This window comes from Malaclemys terrapin, chromosome 1 (genome assembly GCF_027887155.1).
Source record: "Malaclemys terrapin pileata isolate rMalTer1 chromosome 1, rMalTer1.hap1, whole genome shotgun sequence".
Lineage (NCBI taxonomy): Eukaryota > Metazoa > Chordata > Testudines > Emydidae > Malaclemys > Malaclemys terrapin.
Window position 1 is genome coordinate 264,267,659 of NC_071505.1, and position 13,438 is coordinate 264,281,096.

The 13,438-nt window shown below is 44.4% G+C and overlaps 1 protein-coding gene across 1 annotated transcript in view; it reads right to left on the minus strand.

Annotated features, from left to right (window-relative positions):
- STK24 (serine/threonine kinase 24) overlaps window positions 1–13,438 on the minus strand; it is a 123,683-nt gene that overhangs the window by 97,013 nt on the left and 13,232 nt on the right. The gene's annotated exons all lie outside the window — the stretch shown is intronic.

Genomic DNA, 13,438 nt, shown 5'->3' on the forward strand with positions numbered 1-13,438 from the left:
TATACAAAAAGTTCAATACTGCCTAATAAGTATAAGCCCCTCTTTTTTAATACTATCTACTCATCCAAGCTGTCAGTCAGGGTGGATAAAAATCAATTAAAAAAAATAAAACTTTTTATTTAAATTGAAATTTTTTTAATTAAATACGGTTTTTAAAATTTGTAATTGACAACCTATGTTAAGGTCTACAGTTATAATCTATTAAAATACTTTACATTAAATACAGCAAATAATATTAAACAATACATGTCTGCTGACAAGTTTTAAAGAAAGTCAAACCACTGAACTGGTGAATGTAACTAGCTAAGCACCTAGAATCAGAGTTTATTATGTGCTAAGTAAGTTTTTGACAAGAGATAGCCTCTTCATTCATTTTCTTCATGCATGCAGTTTCTTCAACTACTTCATTTCAATGTCTAGTTCATTCAAAATTAAGAAATTGGGAGCTGAAAAAGCTGAAAAGCTTGTTTTCCTCCTCCAGTCTATGAATAAAAGCTAGGTGTGAGAGGATGAGACCTACTAGTTCTAAAATCTTGAAGGAAAATTTGACCAGAAAAAAATCAATAAGTTCAATACACTATACATAATGCTTCCTTTAGTTAATAAATCAGTTAGTTTTAAATGCAAAACATGTTTTGATAAACTTACTTTTTGTTTATTATATATCCAGAACATTTAAAGTAATATTATTCAACTAAAAAAATTTGAAAATGTTTTTTGTGCATATTCATTTAATTCCATCCAAATGCAATTTGATACAAATCAAATGTAGAAAATTAATCTAGTTAAATAAGAAAATGCATCATTCATCATTTTCGAACATAATAAAGTAAAAAGTAAAAATCTGAATAAATGTAAGTTAAACTTTATAAATTGCTTAAACAAATGGGGAAGATATAGTGCATCCTCCTGGTTAGCGGGAAGCAACACCAAATTCAGTGTAAAAACTATATATAGTTTCAAAGCAACATGTTTTAATGGTAATCAACCAATGAGAATCAATCTTTCTTAGGATAATAACTAAAAAGTACAAATGCAAAACATGATTAAAATTGATTATTTAAATCCAGATTTCCTGCTTGCTGACTTTAATCATTATTAAAATTGGTAATTTAAATTGCTTTAATTTAAATCAATCCACCATGCTTTCAATTTGGTCATGCATATGGAAATGAAAGCATTTCAAAGCATATCAATAGATCTATTTTTTTCCCCTAATAACTAGGGCCCTACCAAATTCACAGCCATGAAAAATGCATCACAGATCACGAAATCTGGTCTCCCCCTTGTGAAATCTGGTCTTTTGTGTGCTTTTACCCTATACTATACAGACTTCAAAGAGAAGACCAGAGTTACTCAAATTGGGGGTCCTGACCCAAAAGGGAGTTGCAAGGAGGGGTCACAATGTTCTCTTTGGGAGGGGTCACAGTATTACCACCTTTACTACTGCGCTGCCTTCAGGGCTGGGTGGCCAGAGAGCAGCGGCTGTTGGCCAGACACCCAGCTCAGAAGGCGGTGCCGCACCAGCAACAGTTCAGAAGTAGAATACTATGCCACCCTTACTTATGCACTGCTCCCTTCAGAGCTGGGCAGCTGGAGAGCGGTGGCTGCTGACTGAGGGCCCAGCTCAACACCATACCATGCCATCCTTACTTCTGCACTGCTGCTGACGGCGGCTCTGCCTTCTCTAGCTGCCCAGCTATGAAGGCAGCCGCCACCAGCAGCTGTACAGCAGTAAGGATAGCAGTACCGCAACCACCACCCCTGCCCCCCCCCCCCCCCACACACACACACAATAACCTTGCGACCCTCCCACAACTCCTTTTTGGGTCAGAAACCCTACGATTACAACACTGTAAAATTTCAGACTTAAATAGCCGAAATTATGAAATTTACAATTTTAAAAATCCTATGACCGTGAAATTGACCAAAATGGACCATGAATTTGGTAGGGCCCTACTAATAACCTAAGGCTTCAAGTATGAAATCTGGTCAAATGTAATTAGCAAGCATGTTTTCTTGAGTACCTCTAGTCTTTGTACAAACCCAGGCATTTCATTCATTAGTAGCACTGTCAAAGCTTTCCTAGTCATCATTTTATTGTTCACCAGGCACCAAAGGCAATCTGCAATCTATTCACCTTGACTTGGTTGAATTTCAGTTCAGCTCTCCACAAGCAGCTTTGATCTTCACTACAAACCTCACAGAACTGTGTATATACATATTTTCTTGGCAGCAGCACTGACACACATTTAGACACAATATGAAACCAGCTCATGCAGATCTGTCATAAAAAGCCTCTAGCCTTCAAATTCAATATATCGTTTCTCTTTACTTTGAAGTAATAGTTTCAACAGCATCAGCAACCATTACTTTCAAGAAAGAAGGGCCACAAAACTTTACTCTACAAAAATCTTTCTCCCCTCTACAGTCCACAACAGTTTTGCTTTCAATTATATGCAGGAAGGACTTATTTCCTGCAGCAGGTGGGAAACTTAAATTTAAGACAGAAGCAGGAAGCAGAGAATAAATTGTGGTCAACTCCACTCAGCTGCATCTAGTCTTACTATCATTTTTTTAAAAGCAGATTGTTAACTACAAATGACATTTCAAATATTTGGATATATTATCTAGGGCTGCCATCTCTTCACAAATAAAAAAAAAAATGAAACTGGCCAACTAGCACTAGAATGGGTTACCTAGGGAGGTGGTGGAATCTCCTTCCTTAGAGGTTTTTAAGGTCAGGACTGACAAAGCCCTGGGCTGGGATGATTTAGTTCGGGTTGGTTCTGCTCTGAGCACAAAGTTGGACTAGATGACCTCCTGAGGTCCCTTCCAACCCTGATTCTCTATGATTCTATGATCTTATAAGATTTTCAAGGTGAATGGAGGTGTCATACAACTATTAGTTTTAAGATGACAGCTAAATACTCCATTAAATATGTTCCATGGAAAATAAGACAACATTAACCTTGTGAATTCCAGATTCATTTTTGGAAGTTTTTACAACAAAAGGGATGCACCTTTCACTTACAGTACTGTAAATTTATCTTAATTGGGGTAACTACAGTCCTGGGATGTGTCCTGGTGAACACACTTCACCTAATGATAGCAGTGACTGCTGCATTTTAAGGATTTTGAAGGAAAAAGTAGTCAAGGACATTGAGGTCAATGGTAATTGGGACAAAATACAACATGGTTTTACAAAAGGTAGATCGTGCCAAACCAACCTGATATCCTTCTTTGAGAAGGTAACACATTTTTTAGACAAAGGAAATGCAGTGGATCTAATTTACCTCGATTTCAGTAAGGCATTTGATACAGTTCCACATGGGGAATTATTAACTAAATTGGAAAAGATGGGGATCAATATGAAAATTGAAAGGTGGATAAGGAACTGGTTAAAGGGGAGACTACAACGGGTCGTGCTGAAAGATGAATAGTCAGGCTGGAGGGAGGTTACTAGTGGAGTTCCTCAGGGATTGGTTTTGGGACCAATCTTATTTAATCTTTTTATTACTGACCTTGGCACAAAAAGTGGGAATGTGCTAATAAAGTTTGTGGATGACACAAAGCTGACAGGTATTGCCAATACAGAGAAGGACCAGGATATCATACAGGAAGATCTGGATGACCTTGCAAACTGGACTAATAATAACAGGATGAAATTTAAGAGTGAAAAGTGCAAGGTCATGCAAGGTCACGGATTAATAACAAGAACTATTGTTATAAACTGAGGAGGCATCAGTTGGAAGTAACAGAGGAGGAGAAGGACCTCAGAGTATTGGTTGATCACAGGATGACTATGAGCCGCCAATGTGATATGGCTGTGAAAAAAACTAATGCAGTCTTGGGATGCATCAGGCGAGGTATTTCCAATAGAGATTAGGAGGTGTTAGTACCGTTATACAAGGCACTGGTGAGACCTCATCTGGAATACCGTGTGCAGTTCTGGTCTCCCATGTTTAAGAAGGATGAATTCAAACTGGAACAGGTACAGAGAAGGGCTACTAGGATGATCCGAGGAAAGGAAAACCTGTCTTATGAAAGGAGACTCAAAGAGCTTGGCTTGTTTAACCTAACCAAAAGAAGGCTGAGGGGAGATATGATTGCTCTCTGTAAATATATCAGAGGAATAAATACCAGGGAGGGAGAGGAATTATTTAAGCTCAGTACCAATGTGGACACAAGAACAAATGGATATAAACTGGCTATCAGGAAGTTTAGACTTGAAATTAGATGAAGGTTTCTAAGGCCTTGGCTACACTGGCCCTGTACAGCGCTGCCACGGCAGCGCTGTGAAGCGTGAGTGTAGTCGCAGCACTGTAAGTACTCCACCTCTCCGAGGGGAATAGCTTGCAGTGCTGCGAGCGAGCATGCAGCACTGCAGGCTCTGATTACACTAGCACTTTACAACACTGTACTCGCTGCGCTCGGGGGGGGGGGGGCGCGTTTTCACACCCCTGAGCGCAGCAAGTTGCAGCACTGTACAGCGTCAGTGTAGCCAAGGCCTAACTATCAGAGGAGTGAAGTTCTGGAACAGCCTTCCAAGGGGAGTAGTGGGGGCAAAAGATATATCTGGCTTCAAGACTAAGCTTGATAAGTTTATCGAGGGGATGGTATAATGGGATAGCCTAATTTTGGCAATTAATTGATCTTTGACTATTAGCGGTAAATATGCCCAATGGCCTGTGATGGGATGTTAGGTGGGATGGGATCTGAGTTACTACAGAGAATTCTTTCCTGGGTGTCTGGCTGGTAGTCTTGCCCACATGCTCAGGGTTTAGCTGATTGCCATATTTGAGGTCAGGAAGGAATTTTCCTCCAGGGCAGATTGGCAGAAGCCCTAGGGCTTTTTCACCTTCCTCTGCAGCATGGGGCACGGGTCACTTGCTGGAAGATTCTCTGCACCTTGAAGTCTTTAAACCATGATTTGAGGACTTCAATGGCTCAGATACAGGTTTGATATAGGAGTGGGTGGGTGAGAGTCTGTGGCCTGCATTGTGCAGGAGGTCAGACTAGATGATCATAATGATCCCTTCTGACCTTAAAGTCTATGATTCTATGATTGTATTAGCAAAATATTTGCTCAATGAAGATGCATTTAGCCAGTGCCAAGGAGTTAAATATTATTTCACCAGGTGTAAAACTGAGCTCCAATTATTTAACTCAGAAATTTATAAATTCTAAAAAGAAAATCATTTTTATTCAGTACAGTTTTCTTAACACATACACACACCCTGTCCTCTCCATTTTCCGTCTTCCATACAAACTTAGACAATTACTATTCAATTAAGAAATATATTAGTGACTCTTTTTCAAAAACTATGCCTCAGTTCAACTGGCTTTTCATGAAGAAAGCCAATCCAAACTAGTTAAACAAAAATTGAGACAATGTTACTACTGAAAGACCTGTTTAATTTGCACCAGATTTTTGTGGCAGATCTTTAAGAAGTCATAGCCAAAAGAAAAACTACTAAACTAAAATGTAGCAGAGAACAGTGTGGGATATCAACAATACTTATTACAGACACTATCGATATTTATACAGATATAGATGTATACATACACACACATGAACACACAATTATATCTGTGTGATAAATTGCATTTGTCATGCACTTTGATCACTTTGCTTCATTCTGACTATAAGTAACATTCCAAAGGTGACTGTGAAACAAAAGCACCCCAGACTCATGCCCTACACCAGTGGTGGGCAACCTGCAGCCCGTCAGGGTAATCCGCTGGCAGGCCGCCAGTTTGTTTACATTTGCACAGCTGCCTGCAGCTCCCAGTGGCCGTTCCCGGCCAACGGGAGCTGCAGGAAGCGGCAACCAGCACGTCCCTGTGGCCCTCGCCACTTCCTGCAGCTCCCATTGGCCAGGAACGGCGAACCGCGGCCACTAGGAGCTGCGGGCGGCCGTGCAAATGTAAACAAATTGTCTGGTGGCCTGCCAGCGGATTACCTTGCTGGGCGGCAGGTTGCCCACCATTGCCCTACACACTATTGAAATAATCTTTGTATAATATATGCCTTATGAGGTATAATTTGAAAACTAACAGCACACTGATTATTAATATTCTTGTGTAATGTGTGTACAAAATGCATATTAAGAGTTATGAACATAAGATGAGATGATTAAAATGTGTTTACCAGACAAGTTTTGGGGAGGGGTAAATCTATTTCTCAAAGACAAAGGACAAGCCGGCACTTCTAGCCAGGTGTCATCAAAGTTGACTAGCAATCACCTGTCAAGTGACCAGTCTTTGGCAAAGAAGGGGGGCAGGAATAGATCATAGAATCATTGGGTTGGAAGGGACCTCAGGTGGTCATCTAGTCCAACTCCCTGCTCAAAGCAGGACCAATCCTCAACTAAATCATCCCAGGCTTTGTAAAGTCTTCCTTAGAGGTTTTTAAGGTCAAGCGATTCTACCACCTCCCTAGGTAACCCATTCCAGTGCTTCACCATCCTCCTAGTGAAAAAGATTTTCCTAATATCCAACCTAACCCCTCCTCTCTGCAACTTGAGACCATTACTCCTTGTTCGATCATCTGCTACCACTGAGAACAGTCTAGATCCATCCTCTTTGGAACCCCATTTCAAATAGTTGAAAGCAGCTATCAAATCCCCCCTCATTCTTCTCTTCTGCAGACTAAATAATCCCAGTTCCCTCAGCCTCTCCTCATAAGTCATGTGCTCCAGAGCCCTAATCATTTTTGTTGCCTTCCGCTGGATTCTTTCCAACTTTTCCACATCCTTCCTGAAGTGTGGGGCCCAAAACTGGACACAGTACTCCAGATGAGGCCTCATCAACACCGAATAGAGGGGAATGATCACATCCCTCAATCTGCTGGCAATGCTCCTACTTATACAGCCCAAAATGCCGTTAGCCTTCTTGGCAACAAGGGCACATTGTTGACTCATATCCAGCTTCTCGTCACTGTAACCCCTAGGTCCTTGTCTGCAGAACTGCTGCCTAGCCACTCGGTCCCTAGTCTGTAGCAGTACATGGGAGTCTTCCTTCTTAAGTGCAGGACTCTGCGCTTGTCCTTGTTGAACCTCATCAGATCTCTTTTGGCCCAATCTTCTAATCTGTCTAGGTCCCTCTGTATCTTACCCTCCAGCGTATCTACCACTCCTCCCAGTTTAGTGTCATCTGCAAACTTGCTGAGGGTGCAATCCATGCCATTCTCAAGATCATTAATAAAGGTATTGAACAAAACCAGCCCCAGGACCGACCTTTGGGGCACGCCGCTTGATACCAGCTGCCAACTAGACATGGAGCCATTGATTACTACCCATTGAGCCAGACAATCCAGCCAGCTTTCTATCCACCTTATAATCCACACATCCAGCCCATACCTCTTTAACTTTCTGGCAAGAATACTGTGGGAAACCATATCAAAAGCTTTGTTAAAGTCAAGGAATAACACGTCCACTACTTTCCCATCATCCACAGAGCCAGTTATCTCATCATAGAAGGCAATTAGGTTAATCAGGCATGACTTGCCCTTAGTGAATCCATCCTGACTATTCCTGATCACTCTCCTCTCCTCTAAGTGCTTCAAAATTGATTCCTTGAGGACCTGCGCCATGATTTTTCCAGGGACTGAGGTGAGGTTGACTGGCCTGTAGTTCCCCACATCCTCCTCCTTCCCTTTTTTAAAGATGGGCACTACATTAGCCTTTTTCCAGTCATCTGGGACCTCGCCCAATCACCATGAGTTTTCAAAGATAATGGCCAATGGCTCTGCAATCATATCCGGCAACTCCTTTAGCACCCTCGGATGCAGTGCATCCGGCGCCATGGACTTGTGCTCGTCCAGCTTTTCTAAACAGTCCTGAACCACTTCTTTCTCCACAGAGGGCTGGTCACCTCCTCCCCATACTGTGCTGCTCAGTGCAGTAGTCTGGGAGCTGATCTTGTTTGTGAAGACAGAGGTGAAAAAAGCATTGAGTACATTAGCTTTTTCCACATCCTCTGTTATTAGGTTGCCTCCCCCATTCAGTAAGGGGCCCACACTTTCCCTGACCACCTTCTTGTTGCTAACATACCTATAGAAACCCTTCTTGTTACTCTTAACATCCCTTGCTAGCTGCAACTCCAATTTGACCTTCCTGATTTCACTCCTGCATGCCTGAGCAATATTTTTATACTCCTCCCTGGTCATTTGTCCAATCTTCCACTTCTTGTGAGCTTCTTTTTTGTGTTTAAGATCAGCAAGGATTTCACTGTTAAGCCAAGCTGGTCGCCTGCCATATTTACTGTTCTTTCTACACATCGGGATGGTTTGTTCCTGCAACCTCAATAAGGATTCTTTAAAATACAGCCAGCTCTCCTGGACTCCTTTCCCCTTCATGTTATTCTCCCAGGGGATTCTGCCCATCAGTTCCCTGAGGGAGTCAAAGTCTGCTTTTCTGAAGTCCAGGGTCCGTATTCTGCTGCTCTCCTTTCTTCCTTGTGTCAGGATCCTGAACTGGACCATCTCATGGTCACTGCCTCCCAGGTTCCAATCCACTTTTGCTTCCCCTACTAATTCTTCCCTGTTAGGGGCAGAGCTCTTCTTGACCTGCTGCTCACAAGTTAGTTCCTCCAGCACTTGCACTAGGAAATTGTCCCCTACACTTCCCAAAAACTTCCTAGATTGTCTGTGCACTGCTGTATTGGTCTCCCAGCAGATATCGGGGTGCCTGAAGTCCCCCATGAGAACCAGGGCCTGTGACCTAGTATATTTTGTTAGTTGCCGGAAGAAAGCCTCATCCACCTCATCCCCCTGGTCTTGTGGTCTATAGCAGATTCCCACCACAACATCACCCTTGTTCTCACACTTCTAAACTTAATCCAGACACACTCAGGTTTTTCTGCAGTTTCATACCGGAGCTCTGAGCAGTCATACTGCTCTCTTACATACAATGCAACTCCCCCATCTTTTCTGCCCTGCCTGTCCTTCCTGAACAGTTTATATCCATCCATGACAGTACTCCAGTCATGTGAGTTATCCCACCCAATTACATCATAATTCCTTGACTGTGCCAGGACTTCCAGTTCTCCCGGCTTGTTTCCCAGGCTTCTTGCATTTGTGTATAGGCACTTAAGATAATTCACTGATTGTCCTGCTTTCTCAGTATGAGGCAGGAGTCCTCCTCTCTTGCACTCTCCTGCGCGTGCTTCCTCCTGGTATCCCACTTCCCCACTTACCTCAGGGATTTGGTCTCCTTCGCCCGGTGAACCTAGTTTAAAGCCCTCCTTGCTAGGTTAGCCAGCCTGCTTGCAAAGATGCTCTTCCCGCCCTTCATTAGGTGGAGCCCGTCTCTGTCTAGCAATCCTTCTTCTTGGAACACCATCCCATGGTCAAAGAATCCAAAGCCTTCTCTCCGACACCACCTGCGTAGCCATTCGTTGACTTCCACGATTCGACGGTCTCTAACCGGGCCTTTTCCTTCCACAGAGAGGATGGACGAGTACACTACTTGCGCCTCAAACTCCTTTATCCTTCTTCACAGTCTGCAGTGATCCACTCAACGTCATTCTTGGCAGTATCATTAGTGCCCACGTAGAGAAGCAGGAAGGGGTAGCGATCTGAGGGCTTGATGAGTCTCGGCAGTCTCTCTGTCACATCATGAACTCTAGCTCCTGGCAAGCAGCAGACTTCTCGGTTTTCCCGGTCGGGACGGCAGATAGGTGACTCAGTCCCCCTTAGGAGGGAGTCCCTGACAACTACCACCCGCCTTCTTCTCTTGGGAGTGGTGGTCATGGAATCTGCATCACTAGGACAGCGCATCTCATGCCTTCCAATCGGTGGAGTCTCCTTCTGCTTGTTCCCTTCCCTCAGATGTATCATCTATTCCAGTGGTTCTCAAACTAGGGCCACCGCTTGTTCAGGGAAAGCCCTTGGACGGCCGGGCCGGTTTGTTTACCTGCTGCGTCCGCAGGTTTGGCTGATCACAGCTCCCAGTGGCCATGGTTCGCTGCTCCAGGCCAATGGGGGCGGCAGGAAGCAACAACCAGTACATCCCTCGGCCCACGGCACTTCCTGCAGCTCCCATTGGCCTGGAGCAGCGAACCTCAGCCACTGGGAGCTGCGATCGGCCGAACCTGTGGACGCAGCAGTTAAACAAACCGGCCCGGCCCACCAAGGGCTTTCCCTGAACAAGCGGCAGCCCGAGTTTGAGAACCACTGATCTAGTCCACTCTCCGCATTAGCATTTGGGCAGAGAACATGAAAACGGTTGCTCACCTATATCTGCATTGCTGGTACATGGATACTCCTCTTTCTTCTTCTGGAGGTCACATACTGCTATTTTTCGAAGCCAGATCAATCTGCATTTTAGCAAAGAACAGCATGGAACCTCTTCCATCACAAGACTCCATGTCTCTATCCTTACAGCAGGAATGAACTTTATATACGGGTAACCCTCAGGAAAATGCATTTCAAAGGGTGACTGGACTATAAAAGTGAGGGGGAAAAACACCTCAAGCTATCTCTCTCTCTTTCCTAAGACAACAAAGGAACCAGCCTTTTGACTTAGGCGGGAGATCCTGACCTGAGAATTTGGTACCAATGTTGCTGGGAACCTGTGATAAGAATTTTACCTTGAACCAAGTCAAGCTTGTTAAGTTTTAGCTACTAAAAAGCATTTTATCTTTATTTCCCTTGTAACCATTTCTGACTATAATACCTTATACTTGTACTAAGGATGTAAATATTTTAAAAAGAGTACCCATTTAACCGATTCTGGCCTCACAATGCTTAGGATGGCACTTCTCCCCTCCCCCCATGCCCCGGACAGATGGGAAAGGGCAGCTGAGCTCAGACCAGGGGTGACACAACAGGCCTAGCCAGGAGATCCTGGGCAGTTGAGGGGGCCCAGTACCCTCCTCGCATCCTCAGTACCCTGGAATAGGGAGAGGTGCCCATGGCACCTAATTTGTCCCACTGCGGTCTCCGCAGTTTTTTTTTTTTTTTTTTTTTTTTTTTTTAAATGGAGATATCCTATCTCCTAGAACTGGAAGGGACCTTGAAAGGTCATCACGTCCAGCCCCCTGCCTTCACTAGCAGGACCAAGTACTGATTTTGCCCTGGATCCCTAAGTGGCCCCCTCAAGGATTGAACTCACAATCCTGGGTTTAGCAGGCCAATGCTCAAACCACTGAGCTATCCCTTCTCCCCTCCCCCCATTGCTCTGTGCCACCCCAGCAGCAGCTTCTCTTCCTTTCAATTATCAGCTGAAGCTGCAGCACCGACCAGCGCACCTTCCACCTCTGCAGCCAAACCCCTTCCAGTGGTACAGGAGTAGGCCGAGGACTACTTTACTACTTTAAGCCCACAGCTCCTGCCCTTCCCTCCTTGGCCTAAACACACTCCCCCTGCCTGGCTAGCCACCCCCCGCGAAGCCCTCGGCCTGGTGGTTTGCTCATCCTACTTCCCTGCACTGCCAGGCGTTTCTTGACCTTGCAAGTGGTATCTTTCAGTCAGCGTAATCATCCCTGGGTCCGTGCAAGTATTTCCCCTCCTCGCCACTGGGGCAAAGATCCCGCTAGACTAGAGCGTTAATATCAACCCAGCCCCTTTAAGAGAAGGCTGGGCTCCCAGTGACCTCTCGTGATGCCCATCTCTTCCTGGTTGCCATAGTCACCTCTTGCCAGCATCCCAAAACAGCATCTCTGCTGCAGGAGAACCTCTGAGACCCACTCACAGGCCCTGACCCCCAACAAGGACTTCTACTAGCTGATGATCATCCGGAAGGAGGTGGGTGAACGAGGGAGGGTTAACTGTAAGAGTAATACTTATTGGTTAACTGTTTATTATTTTACATCCCTAACTTGTGTTCAAATAAAATCTCTTTACAGTTAAATAAACTTGTTTTATTTTTAATCTAAACTAATCCAGTGTAGCATTTAAACTGAATTGTTTGATAACTCCAGGAAAAGTAGCAAACTGTTGAATACTGACCGTTCACCGGGGCAAAGGACCTTTAATGTCTGAACTGTCCAGGAAAGGGCTGGACAGTGCAGAACACATGTTTTGGGGGGAAATTCAGGACTCCGAGTGTGTTGGGGTCACCCTGCAAGTAGTAACCAAGACTGGTGGAGGCCAGAGTGTGATTGAAGTATTGCTGACAGGATTCTGGGGTCAGAGTTGCTGGACGAGGGCTGCTGCTACACAGAGACACTCAGCGTGCGACCTGCATGCTCTTAAGCTGTTTGTGAGCAGCCCTGGTTGGGAGCTACAGCACCCATGATTGCAGGGCAGGCAGTGACACAACCCCTTGCTAGTCTGGATTGCACCCCAGAACGTGCCAGTAGGCTAGACCCACACAGGAACTTAGGCACATTGCCAGCCAGTGGATTTCACAGCCCTAAGTTAGGAGTCCAGGTTTCTTAGAATAATAGATTCATAGATTATAGGACTGGAAGGGACCTCGAGAGGTCATCGAGTCCAGTCCCCTGCCCGCATGGCAGGACCAAATACTGCCTAGACCATCCCTAATAGACATTTATCTAACCTACTCTTAAATATCTCCAGAGACGGAGATTCCACAACCTCCCTAGGCAATTTGTTCCAGTGTTTAACCACCCTGACAGTTAGGAACTTTTTCCTAATGTCCAATCTAGACCTCCCTTGCTGCAGTTTAAACCCATTGTTTCTGGTTCTATCCTTAGAGGCTAAGGTGAACAAGTTCTCTCCCTCCTCCTTATGACACCCTTTTATATACCTGAAAACTGCTATCATGTCCCCTCTCAGTCTTCTCTTTTCCAAACTAAACAAATCCAATTCTTTCAGCCTTCCTTCATAGGTCATGTTCTCAAGACCTTTAATCATTCTTGTTGCTCTTCTTTGGACCCTTTCCAGTTTCTCCACATCTTTTTTAAAATGCGGCGCCCAGAACTGGACACAATACTCCAGCTGAGGCCTAACCAGAGCAGAGTAGAGCGGAAGAATGACTTCTCGTGTCTTGCTCACAACACACCTGTTAATGCATCCCAGAATCATGTTTGCTTTTTTTGCAACAGCATCACACTGTTGACTCATATTTAGCTTGTGGTCCACTATAACCCCTAGATCCCTTTCTGCCGTACTCCTTCCTAGACAGTCTTTTCCCATTCTGTATGTGTGAAATTGATTTTTCCTTCCTAAGTGGAGCACTTTGCATTTGTCTTTGTTAAACTTCATCCTGTTTAACTCAGACCATTTCTCCAATTTGTCCAGATCATTTTGAATTATGACCCTGTCCTCCAAAGTAGTTGCAATCCCTCCCAGTTTGGTATCATCCGCAAACTTAATAAGCGTACTTTCTATGCCAATATCTAAGTCGTTGATGAAGATATTGAACAGCGCCGGTCCCAAAACAGACCCCTGCGGTACCCCACTCGTTACGCCTTTCCAGCAGGATTGGGAACCATTAATAACAACTCTCTGAGTACGATTATCCAG